This window comes from Heloderma suspectum, chromosome 4 (assembly GCF_057233095.1).
Source record: "Heloderma suspectum isolate Gila_16-S chromosome 4, 16-S_ref, whole genome shotgun sequence".
NCBI classification, from domain to species: Eukaryota; Metazoa; Chordata; class Lepidosauria; order Squamata; family Helodermatidae; genus Heloderma; species Heloderma suspectum.
In genome coordinates this window covers 91,587,974-91,599,185 of record NC_139461.1, presented here as the reverse complement: position 1 = coordinate 91,599,185, position 11,212 = coordinate 91,587,974, and the positions used below count along the sequence as shown (strand labels likewise).

Below are 11,212 nucleotides of genomic sequence, written 5' to 3'. Positions count from 1 at the left end.
GTGTTCGGCCCCCCGAACAAGTTTCGGGGAGAAATCCTCCGCACCCCCCCCCGCACCCTGCACCCCCCCCCCGGGACGGGACTTACCTTCCCTGAATGTCCCTCCCGGCGGCGGGTCCGGCTGGCGGTTCGTTGCTAGTAAAGATTTACGTAGACTACAGCGACCAAATAAGGAACGCGAATGGCGGCTCCCTATGGGGGCCGCCATTATCCGTACGCGCTTTTTTTTTTTTTTTTAAGTCACCCCTGATAGGCTACGTGATGATTGACGTAGCCTATCACGGCTGACTTTGCAGATCTAGCCATGATAGGCTACGTTAATCGTCACGTAGCCTATCAGGGGGCGTTTGTTTTTTTTTTAACTTTCGCGTTCGCGGCCGGGCGAGGCGGGAAGCCTCCTCCCCGGCCTGAATTTCGGCCAGGGCGAGGCGGGAAGCCTCCCCCCCGGCCTGAATTTAGGCCGGGGCGAGGCGGGAAGCCTCCCCCCCCGGCCTGAACTTCGCGGGGGGAGCAGCGAAGCGCCTCCCCCCCACCGCGAACGTCCTTCGAGGACAGGTAAGGGACTTTCGTCCACCCCTAAATTAGCTACATAACAATGCCAAGTTGGCATGTTCAATATGTGATTCCTGACTGGCTGGGATGATTTGAGGAGGAATATAACAGGAAAATCAAGGTCATTCAAAGCAGCAGCAGAGAGTGAAAAGTGGGAAAACAGCAGCTGCAGAGTCGTAAATAGCCATACGAAAAGTAGCCAATGTTTTTTTTTCTGGGAAATGGCCCCCCTCCCTCCCCAAATCACAATTTTAACGAAAAAACTGAACCTAGAAAGCATTTGGCTCAGCACTAGTCAGAACGTTTCCATCAACAAATCATTTTGTTCCTGCAGTCAGTGGAGGCTGGTGGCTCCGAAGTCGGTGGGGCAGTGCATCCACTCCAGTTTTCAGTCAGAACCAGTCAGAACTCTAAAGGAGCTACCCAAGGTGATTTGCTACCCCATTGACATCAGAGCCACCAGCCTCCACTCCATCTAGTTATTATTATTTTTTTATAAGTATAACTGATGAAAGCTGACTTATGGGGAAACAACCTGCACACATTTGTGCATGTAGGTCTTCATGCTCTTTCTATGCACATAGGCGCCTAGCGCAGTTGGGGTCATTTGTATTTAATACCATACTGTGTATAGAAACCTACTCCTAACTTGAAGATGGAATACAGAAACTGGTGAAATTAAATGTTTGTGTCTCTCCTTCCAAAACAGGTATCTGAATTATTACTGAAAAGCTTCACAAATTATTGAAATATTCTTCAGTTAACCAACAATTTCAGCCATAGAGCTCAGCACAGTTAGGGTTCGTATATCTGAAATATCTGTAGTAAAGTACAATAAAGGAGCAATCCTATGTCCCCTAGACAGTGTCTGGGGAACACAGGGTATTTGGGTTTCCTGGATCTCAGCTTGGAGACAGGGCTCTGAGCTTGGAGCCAGGAAACCACACTCCCTGCCCCCTCGCCTGTCCTCTTGAAGCCAGCACAGAGGGAACTGCGCTGGCTTCTGCTATGAGCTTGCAAATGCAAATTTGTAGGAGGGAAAAAGGGGTGTTCCAAGGGCAGGACAGGGAGGAGACTGGGGATGTGGGAATATGAGGAATTTCCAGCTGTCCCCAGCCTCCTTCCCTCCCTCTCCCCAAAGCCTCTGCTAGATGGGTGAAATCATCAGCCTAGCTAAAATGCAGAGCAGGAGGTGCAAGGATACTTGTAAGCCTCTGAATCTGGAAGCTTATGAGTTGTCAGAGTGCATTCCATAGGATTGCACCTTACAATATATAATTCTAGTATGTTATGGTAATCTAAGGCATATTGATTGTTAATACTGATATAGTCATAACTTTTTTAAAAAAAGAATTATTACTTCATGTAAAATGTGTGATTATAGCTCTCCAGATCAGTGTATTGCATTTTAGTCCACATGCTGCCATTGAATATTATCTAAAAACTTTATATATGCTGGCTAGGGCTGATGGGTGTTGTAGGCCAAAACATCTGGAAGCCCACAAGTTGCCTACACCTGCTTCAGTTGGTGCAGTTGCTCAGTGACAGAAAAACACTGGGCATCTTTGTGGTCTCCATTGGCTTCTTCTTTACTTCTGGGTGCAGGTCGGTATGTTGTGTTTAATGTATAAATATCAGATCCATTCAGGCATTCTCTTAACTGCGTAGATCAAACGTGCAAGGAGGGGGAGCACTTGCGTGTTGCCATTGGTCTCTACCCATGGAGGGCAATGTCTGAAGAGGAGAGCCTTCTGTATCCCTACAGACTTTCCATGTGAGCCAGAATGCTGATTTTTCACAAGTAGAAGGCAAGGGATATGATGAGGGATAGAGACACAAGGCTGGAGCACTCTCCCTGTTGTGTGTTTGCTGTGCCCAGTGAGAGAATGCCTGAATTGGGCTGTCATCTCCCCTGGTTCTAGGGCTGTGTTACCCTGAGGAGAAGTCTGCTTCAGATGGGCCATTAGTTGTCTCACTTCTGGCTTTTGGCCCTCCTTCTGTGCTTTCTCAGCCTGAGGATGTGGATCTTCAATCAACATCTGACTCTGAGGATGACTCCCCTGCAGCTTCTCCTGTCCTTCAGCCACACATCAGCATGAGACTGCAGAAAGAGACACTGGCCCTTTAAGAATTACAGTCTGCATCCAGCAGGAGTGGAGCCACTGAAAGTCCAGGTTCCTCACCTTCTAAAGGCCTCCATTGGCTGCAGTACTTTGCTGGGACAACAGCTTCTTATGGGAGAATATTCCAGCTAGTACTTACTGCATTGCAATATCCAAAATCCTGACGTGACTCCTGCCTTGCCCGATGTGACGCAGAAATGACAGTGAGTGCCATGTTTCAGTATGCTTCATGCCTGGTCAGAACAGCCAAGGCCTGTGTAGTTTAGGACTATGTTCATGGAATTTCCCAGTACTGGAAAGAATGAGTTCACAGGAATCTGGAAAAAATCGGTAAAGTAATGATCTAGAGCAGACAGCCAGACCAGGGGGCTGTGGGATAAGCCAAAGGTCAAAACACAGAATGTCAGGGCTAAGACATGGGGAGCAGGCAGAGGTGGGCCAGGAGCTGTGGGACAAGGCAGAAGTCAGGACTGAAGGTCAAGCTGGAACCAGAGAATAAAACAGGAGGAGAGACTGAAGAGCAAACCAGACATCAGGACCAAAAAGAATATAGGAAGGCCTTTTTGCTGAAGGAAGGCTCAACTGAAACAGGGAGATCTTTATACTCCTTCCTTCCCTGGAAGATGCAATGGCTAGCTTTGGTGGGTGGAGTCAGTCCAGTGCCAGAAGGTTCTTCACCGAGAAGGCTGCTACCTGCAGTTCAGTGATTCACAGCTGCACATAGTCGATGGTAACCTCAAAACAGAACTACTGAGTGCACTTTAAGTGGGGCTGCCCTTAAGGTTGGTCCATGCATTACAGTTGGTGCAGAATGCCACAGCAAGGTTAGTAACATGAGCAGCTTATCACCAGCATATTACATCCATGCCTAGGGAACTATCTTGGCCACCTATATTCTATGGGGTTCTGGTAGCAGTTTTTTCCATCTGTTTACAAAGATGTAAAAAACTCGGGACCAGGGTACCTAAGGGATTGCCTGACCCCCTGCCTGCCTGCTGGCAGTTGCTGCACTCATCAGGAGATACCCTCCTGGAGTCCTGGTGGTGTCGAAGTTTTTGGAGGTTCAGGCCATGATGGCTCAGAATAGGACCTTTAGTTTCACTCTCTAGAACTCCCATTTAGTCCAAATTGGACAGGTGCCAACCTTTCCAGGTTTTCAGCACCTACTGAAAATGTACTTGTTCCAGCACGCTTTTTCAGAATGGGACGTTGTCTTCAGCATAGAGTAATAATATACAGTATTTTATTATGATATTGTACTATACTGTTCTGTGCATTATTTAGAAATGGTTTTTAATGTAAGTGATTCATAAATATTGTTAAATAAATATACATCCCAAATATAGAGCAGATACTGATAGGTCATTCAAATGGGAAGGTCCCAGGGAATTGTTGACTTGTTTCAATAAGTGCTGAGTGCTACCCGAGCCCTTCAGCCTGACGGTCTCTTCCTGTTCCTGCCCCCTTGCTGGATAATAGAGATCCTTAAAGGGCCAGCCATCTAGACTGGACCTTGGCACTCCATTGCCTCTCCATTATGCCATGCCTAGCATGCTGTCTGTGGTGGTGAGCTGGTCTGGCATACAAGGCCATTGGGAGCAAGATCGCAAGAATACTGATTCCTTGATAAGACACAGGTTGGGATTGCGGGACTCGTGTTCAGTCTCTGGTATATCTGTAGGTGATGCCACTGATTCAGCCAACCCCTTTCCCTCCTAGTCCATGATACTTTGGGTAGTCTGGTTCATAGCAAGAGTGAAGATCAACCATGATACACTTGCTTGGTAAAGAATTCTCTTTAGAAAGCCTAAATCATTGCAACTTCTTTGTCTACATTAGTGATGGGCAAGATTGTTTCATCTCAATTTGTAATTGTCTTGGGGCATTTCTACACCAGCCTAAAATCCTGCATTTAAAATGGGGCTTTCTGCTTCCATTTTAAATGCAGGATCACCACTGACTCCCTTTACATGCACTTCCTCCCCCCTCCCTTCTCCCTGTATCTGAGTCTTCCATTATCTTTCATTGATCTCACTCCTCTTCTGGCTGTTTTAAATCTTTTCATGGAGGAAACTGAAGTGGAACACAATGGGGTAATTTGATAGCTTATTGTCTGTGATCTATTTAAAAATGGAACAAAGGGCATTCAGTGCAGGAGCATCACGGCAGGGTCACAACATCAAGTAAAGAGCCCGCTTCACAACTTCTGTGAAGGAGCAATCTCAATTGCAGGAGAAAAACTCCATGTGATGAAGCCCTTGGTCTTTCCATGTTTTGTTTGCAAGCATTCTGACAAAGCTTGGCTCCTCCCGCCCCTTAAAAACTCTCTTCAGACTTGTAATGTTGGCAAACTGGTAGTGCGTTGCATATGTGCATGAACACATTGTCATGCAGGACTTGTGGCTTGATGTAGTAACACATGTTTACTTGATTTTACCACACATGGATGGAAGCCATTATTTTGTGATTGACTGCTGCCTACCATGAGAATAGATGAGTGAAGACATGTGCATCCAGTTATTTGTGGCTGCATGTTACATATCCATATGGTGTTTTCTTACCCCTACCCCAACAGAACAAGGGTTCCACCAATTGGAAGATCTAGGATTGGACTGGCACATCAGTTTGGAGCTTTTGGATATTGCAACTTTCAGCTTTACATGAATGGCAAGGTAAAAAATGAAATAATTTCAATGCTTACTGTTTTTACAAAGCAGGAGAAATATAAAGGAAGGTAGTATTGTAGGCCAAAAAGGAAGGCAGAGACAGTTTGTAAATGTGTTGTTTTTTTCTTTTCCTGAGGATATATTGTCACCAGTTTTCCAAAATCTATTTGGATAGAGCAGCTGGCAAATGATCCAAGAAGCCAGGAAACAAAAGGCTACACACTGAGCTGTAAATACAGCTACACAATGGAGCACTCTCAGAGCACTCTATGCTAGATGGTGGGGTAGAGGGGGAACCACCACAATATTTGGCAGCTGCATAATCTGGTAGTCAGAGCAGAAAGTAAATTTGTTTTGAAAGTTAAAAAATAGGCTTAGAAGCAGAACAGAAAAGATAGCATAGAGCACGCTTCATAAAGTGCAGTCAATAAACACATTTATCCAGAGAGTGGAAGCTCTCATCCGAAAGAGAAAGTCATGCCAGCTGAGCAACATAGACACAACAACGCTAAAACATGACAAATCATAGTCCAACTCCATAATGCAATAAAACACTAGTCCTAAGGATGAATCATGTGGAAAAATAAGACTGACGAACAAAAACCTCAAGTTTTTAATTTAGATCTGTAGAGTGTTCTTCTGCATTTCCCCAGCCTAGAAACCTCCAGTATCCCCACCAAGCCTTTTGCTACAATCTAATCTTTCCTGATCTAGCAGTGTTTTTGCTGTCACTGAGTGATGTGAATTCATTGGTGCCAGGTTGTTTCAATTGCTCTGTTGTCCACAATCATGATGTATTTGATTTTTCTATCCCATCTTTTGTTTCAGAATTATTTCCTAAGGCAGCTCACATAAAGGAAAAAACAAAACAAAATTACGTTGGGTTTTCTTCCATCACCCCTAACAAATAGCATTCCCCTGGGGTTGCATTCTATCCCCCATTTCTCCAAATCTCATTAAGTAATTGTGGAGGTATCTACTCCCTTTTGGCCCACCTCACTCTCCCAATTGCTGACAACTAGACGGCCAATGATCTGGCTGCATGCTCCATACCCTGTCCCTTGAAAACGGAAGGTCTTTCCACTGTCCAATGATAAAGAGTGCTTTCTAGCTGATTGAATTTTTGCCACTGGTCAAGAGCATGACAGCCACAATTAGGGATGGCTCAGAAATGCATTCGTCTGAGGTTTTTTTAATGTGAATTTACAAAATTTGCATCTTTCAACATAATAAGAGAGCAAAGACAGAGCTGTGCACTGAAATCTGCACTTTTCTGAGCTTGGTGATACACACAAAAATGGGCATTTTAGTACAAACTGTGCACAAAATGCATATATTAGAGAAATATCTGCACACAAGTCCATTAAATCAATGGAAAATACTTCAGTTCACCCTCCCCCCAAAGTAGGGGGCAGTTTATCTGGTCTGCAGGCCTTCTTAAGATAAATGTATATTTGAAATTTGCACCAAAAAATGCATATATTTGGGGAAATATGTGCAAAAAGTGTATGTCATGACCCCCAGACATTGGGCCTTCCTGTGTGCAGCAGAGGACTGTGATGAGTATGAGACAGAGGGTACTTCCTTGGGGGTAAGACAGTCAGTGCCTTATTCAGGGTCCTCCTTGTCAGAGGACAGAGCCTGCCATCATCCTTTGGCTCAGAGGATGCAGTCCTGGCAATACTCCAGCCTCACAGAAGTCTCAGGCCACAAAATCTAGTAAGGGCCCTTTAACAATCCAGTCAGTTCCTCCAGGGGGAGCAGAGTTGACCACACTACAGATCTTGTCAGCCTACATAAGACTTCAGTTGGCTTTAGCTCCCTGCTAAGACAACATCCTCCTATTGTCCTAGTAAGAAACAGTTCCAGCCAGCAAGACTCACTTGGAGCCATCCAAGGTCTGACTTTTTCCTGCCTTGATCTGCTTTCCTGCCTTAATCTTGCTACCAGCTTCAAGGGACCACACAGACAAGGACACTGCACACATTAAAAAAACAAACATCCAGATTTATGGAGAAATGGGATGGAACAAGTTTAAGGCTGAAAGTCTAACAATTGCAGTGAGAACAAGGTTGACCCTAAATTTTCTGAAAGTGTCTGATATAGGGATGCATCTGTCAATCTAATTCTGTTTCTTTCTATAGGAGTGCTTCAGATTGATTTCAGCAGAGGAACTGTTGTAAAAAAAAGTAAGAACAGAATAGACAATACACTTGGATTTTGCAGGGAACATTCACAAGCAGGTTAACTAGCTTCCTGATTATTCTTGCAACTTATAATGGTTCCAGTGGATTGATAAACGTAAAAGTTTATCAATTGATAAACGTAAAAGTAATACTTGTTGGAACAAAAAGGGGATTCTCATCCTCCTTGATCTCCTGTGCTATAGTTTGATAAACTACCACACTCCAGATGCTAGAGTCTTTTCTGATCATATACAATATGGCTCCAATGGGATTTCAAGGTATAGGAGTATTTGAAGAAGCTAAAAGTGTTGAATCTCAGAAAGTACAGTGGATTTGTATTTTTCACTTGATTCATGGTGGCCTTGTTATCTGAAACATCTAACATCTATAAGCAATTTATTATATTGCTTATAAAGAGATATTTATAACTTCCAGACAGGTAGCTCTGGATATAAAAATGCATCATGAATTATTAATAAATTTGATTTAAAAATAATAACTGGGGATTGAAAATACAAAACACAGGTCAGGTGTTAGTGATAGCTGCAAAGCACTGCCACAACTAGTGTAAGTCCCCCCCCCCTTCTCCTTAAAAACACATCACTATCATAAATGCCAAAATTAATTTATAATCTGGTTTGTTCAGAACTGGCTTAATAACTCCTTGTTTTGTCAAGCGATGAAGAATTCTCTGCTTCCTGTGATCAGCCTGAAGGGGTTTATAAAGTTGGCTTTCTCTACTAATTAATCTGAATGTGGACAGATGTTTGTTCTCTAACAGAATTATTGGGTGCTTCATTTTAATATTGCCAATATAGCTCATGGGACTATTTTCAGGCAAGTATAGTGTCTCACATAATGGGATTATTTACATTCCACATTTTCTGAATCATACTGTTCTTCTTAAGGTGCCATCTCCTGTCGGAGGTTAGCTATCGTTACAGCTATTTTTGTTTTTGACGCCACTGCTCTGAATAGTTGTACAGAAGTACAGCTGAACCATTCCCTCAAACTCTTTAACTGTTCATCTTCTTCCTATTGATCTTTTTCCTTCCATTTTCTCTTGTATAATGAGTTGAAGTATGGCATACTTTTCACCTCAGATAATATGACCATCATATTACTAAATAGATTTACGATGCTTGGCCAAGGACGATTTCAGCCTACTCTGACAAATGTAGTTCTGTTTAGGGATGGGGCGGCAGGGTGAGAAGAAGTGTGTGGATGTGTGCATGAATGTATAAGTTCCTTTCATATCTGACGCCTTCTCCTTCCATCTTCTATGAATACTTACATCAGCTTCTTTCCTTTTGGTCTTTCCTTTCCTTTCATCATATGAAGGGGCTGCCAAACTTCCCAACACTTACAATTTACAGGCCCCTTTCCCACTCTCACAGACTGCAAAAAGGATGACTAAATGCTCAAGGATCCATATGCAAACAACAGTGTTGGTCACATTCCATAGACATATACACAAGATTCACGGCTCAATTTTGCGTATAAGTCTATGGGCACATCCTGCTGATCGCCACTTTAAAAAAAAAAAATCAGTGTGAAGGCGAATGGGTCCAGCAGGTAAGCAGCCCTCAAGCTGGGGGGCTCCGCAGAATCCTCAGGGAGTGGAGCCACTCCGGAGGATTCCGGGGGGGGGGAATGGATTGCCTCCCCCCCGCCCAGGCAGATTCCCCACCAGAACAGATGGTGGGGAATCCGTACATCCCTACTATTTTCTGGGCCTGTTACAAATTTGTAGCAACTCCCCCCTCCATTAAAAGGCCTTGCATATTTTGAAAAAAAAAAAATGGTTAGAATCCTTTAGCTTCTTTAGATCCCCTTTTTACATTCCTGAAGTTTTTAGCTGCCTGATTTGTATTTAAAGTCAAACATGACAAATGACCATTATATACTGTTTCTTGTCCCTGAGATCTACTTCTATTTTTTTTCTCCACTCTGGAGCATGCCCGTAACCAGCCTAAAAGTTCACCCTCCCCCCAAAGTAGGGGGCAGTTTATCTGGTCTGCAGGCCTTCTCAAGATAAATGTGTAAACTGTTTTTATTTAACCCTTCTCTTTGCAGGCATACCGCAATTTATGGACATTCAAAAGTTTTCACTAAGCAACCTCAACAATTGTTCCTGTTCTTGCCACCAATTAACAAAAAAAGTTTTTTAAAAAAGAATCAAGAATAACCCAACTAGTAGAAAATCAAGAATAAGCTACAACAGGAGTATTCTTATCAGAATCATAGACTTGGAAGGGGCCCTTCAGTCCATTGTTTTGTGTCTTGGATGACAGAGGTTGTGACTTTTTTTGTCTGACAACCCTTTATGTACTTGAAAAGTGCTATCATGTCCCAACCTCCCCAACCCCCCGGTCTTCTCTTCCCAAAAGTAAACACTCCCAGTTCCTTTAATCTTTCCTCGTAGGACTTAGTTTCTGGTCTCCTGATCATCTTTGTTGCCCTTCTTTGAACTCGTTACCAATTTATCTGAATCCTCCATAAGGTGTGGTGTCCAGAATTAGACATAGTATTTGAAGTATTTGGTCTGACCAGGGCAGAGTGGGGTGGAACTATCACTTCCCATGATTTTGAAAATATACTTCTGTTGATGCAACCTAAAATTACATTTGTCTTTTTTTGCAACCACATCACACTGTTGACTCATATTATTCAGCTTGTGATCAACTACAACTCCAAGATCCTTTTTACACATAACATTCCTAAGCCAGGTATCATCCCCCATTTCATTTTATACTTGTGCATTTAATTTATTGTTCCTAAATGAAGAACCTTCCATGTGTCTCTGTTAAATTTCATTCTGCTGTTTTCTAGGGATGTCAGAGAAATCTGCTGTTGATTCAAATGAGGCCGGATTCTTTGTAATCTGGCCTCAGGAATCTGCAGAGGATCGGGACCACTTACCTCCACTCCAGGAGGACTGGAGGCGGAATGGCACTCGGCTGCTTCTTGCCAGCCAGAGCCATTCGCCGCCTCCCTGCCCCTGCCAATCGCCATGTCTTTTTTTAAAAAAAAATGGCGATCAGCAGGATGTGCCCATAGACTTATACACAAAATAGAGCCGTGAATCTTGCATATAAGCCTATGGACACATAGACTTAGATGCAAGATTCATGACTCTATTTGCATCTAAGTCTATGGACACATCCTGCCAATTGCCTTTCCTTTTTTTTTTTTTTTTAAGACATGGCAATTGGCGGGGACAGGGAGGAGGCAAATGGCTCTGGCTGGCAGGAGGGAAGGTAAGCGGCCCCCAAGCCAGTTCCCCCCCCCGGAATCCTCATGGAGCGGAGCTGCTCTGGAGGATTCCGGGGGGGAGGAACAGATTTCCTCCCCACCGGAACAGATGGTGGGGAATCCATACATCCCTACTATTTTCTGCCCTGTCTTCTAACCATTTTGAATTTTGAATCTATCTTCTAAGGTATTAGCTATCACGCCCAAGTTTGGGTCATCTGCAAATTTGATAAGTATTCCCCCACACACACATACCTCTTGAACTCCTCTTCCTGTTGGGTTTTCCTGTAATGGAATCCTAATTATCAGTGGATTCCATTATTAAATTTTATTTAATAAAATTATCAATTTTATTAAAATCACCTTTCCTGAAGTCCAAGGGAGTTTAAGAAGATTTGATGGTGCTTCATAGTCAGCAGTTTCACATGCTT

At 43.5% G+C, this 11,212-nt stretch overlaps 1 long non-coding RNA gene across 1 annotated transcript; it reads left to right on the top strand.

The window, feature by feature from the left end:
* Window positions 1–2,696: 2,696 nt before the first annotated feature.
* LOC146347143 (uncharacterized) lies at window positions 2,697–10,171 on the top strand. Its single transcript, XR_014789851.1, has 4 exons — window positions 2,697–2,877; window positions 5,250–5,346; window positions 7,485–7,529; window positions 9,603–10,171. It is a non-coding gene; the product is annotated as an uncharacterized LOC146347143 (long non-coding RNA).
* Window positions 10,172–11,212: the final 1,041 nt, after the last annotated feature.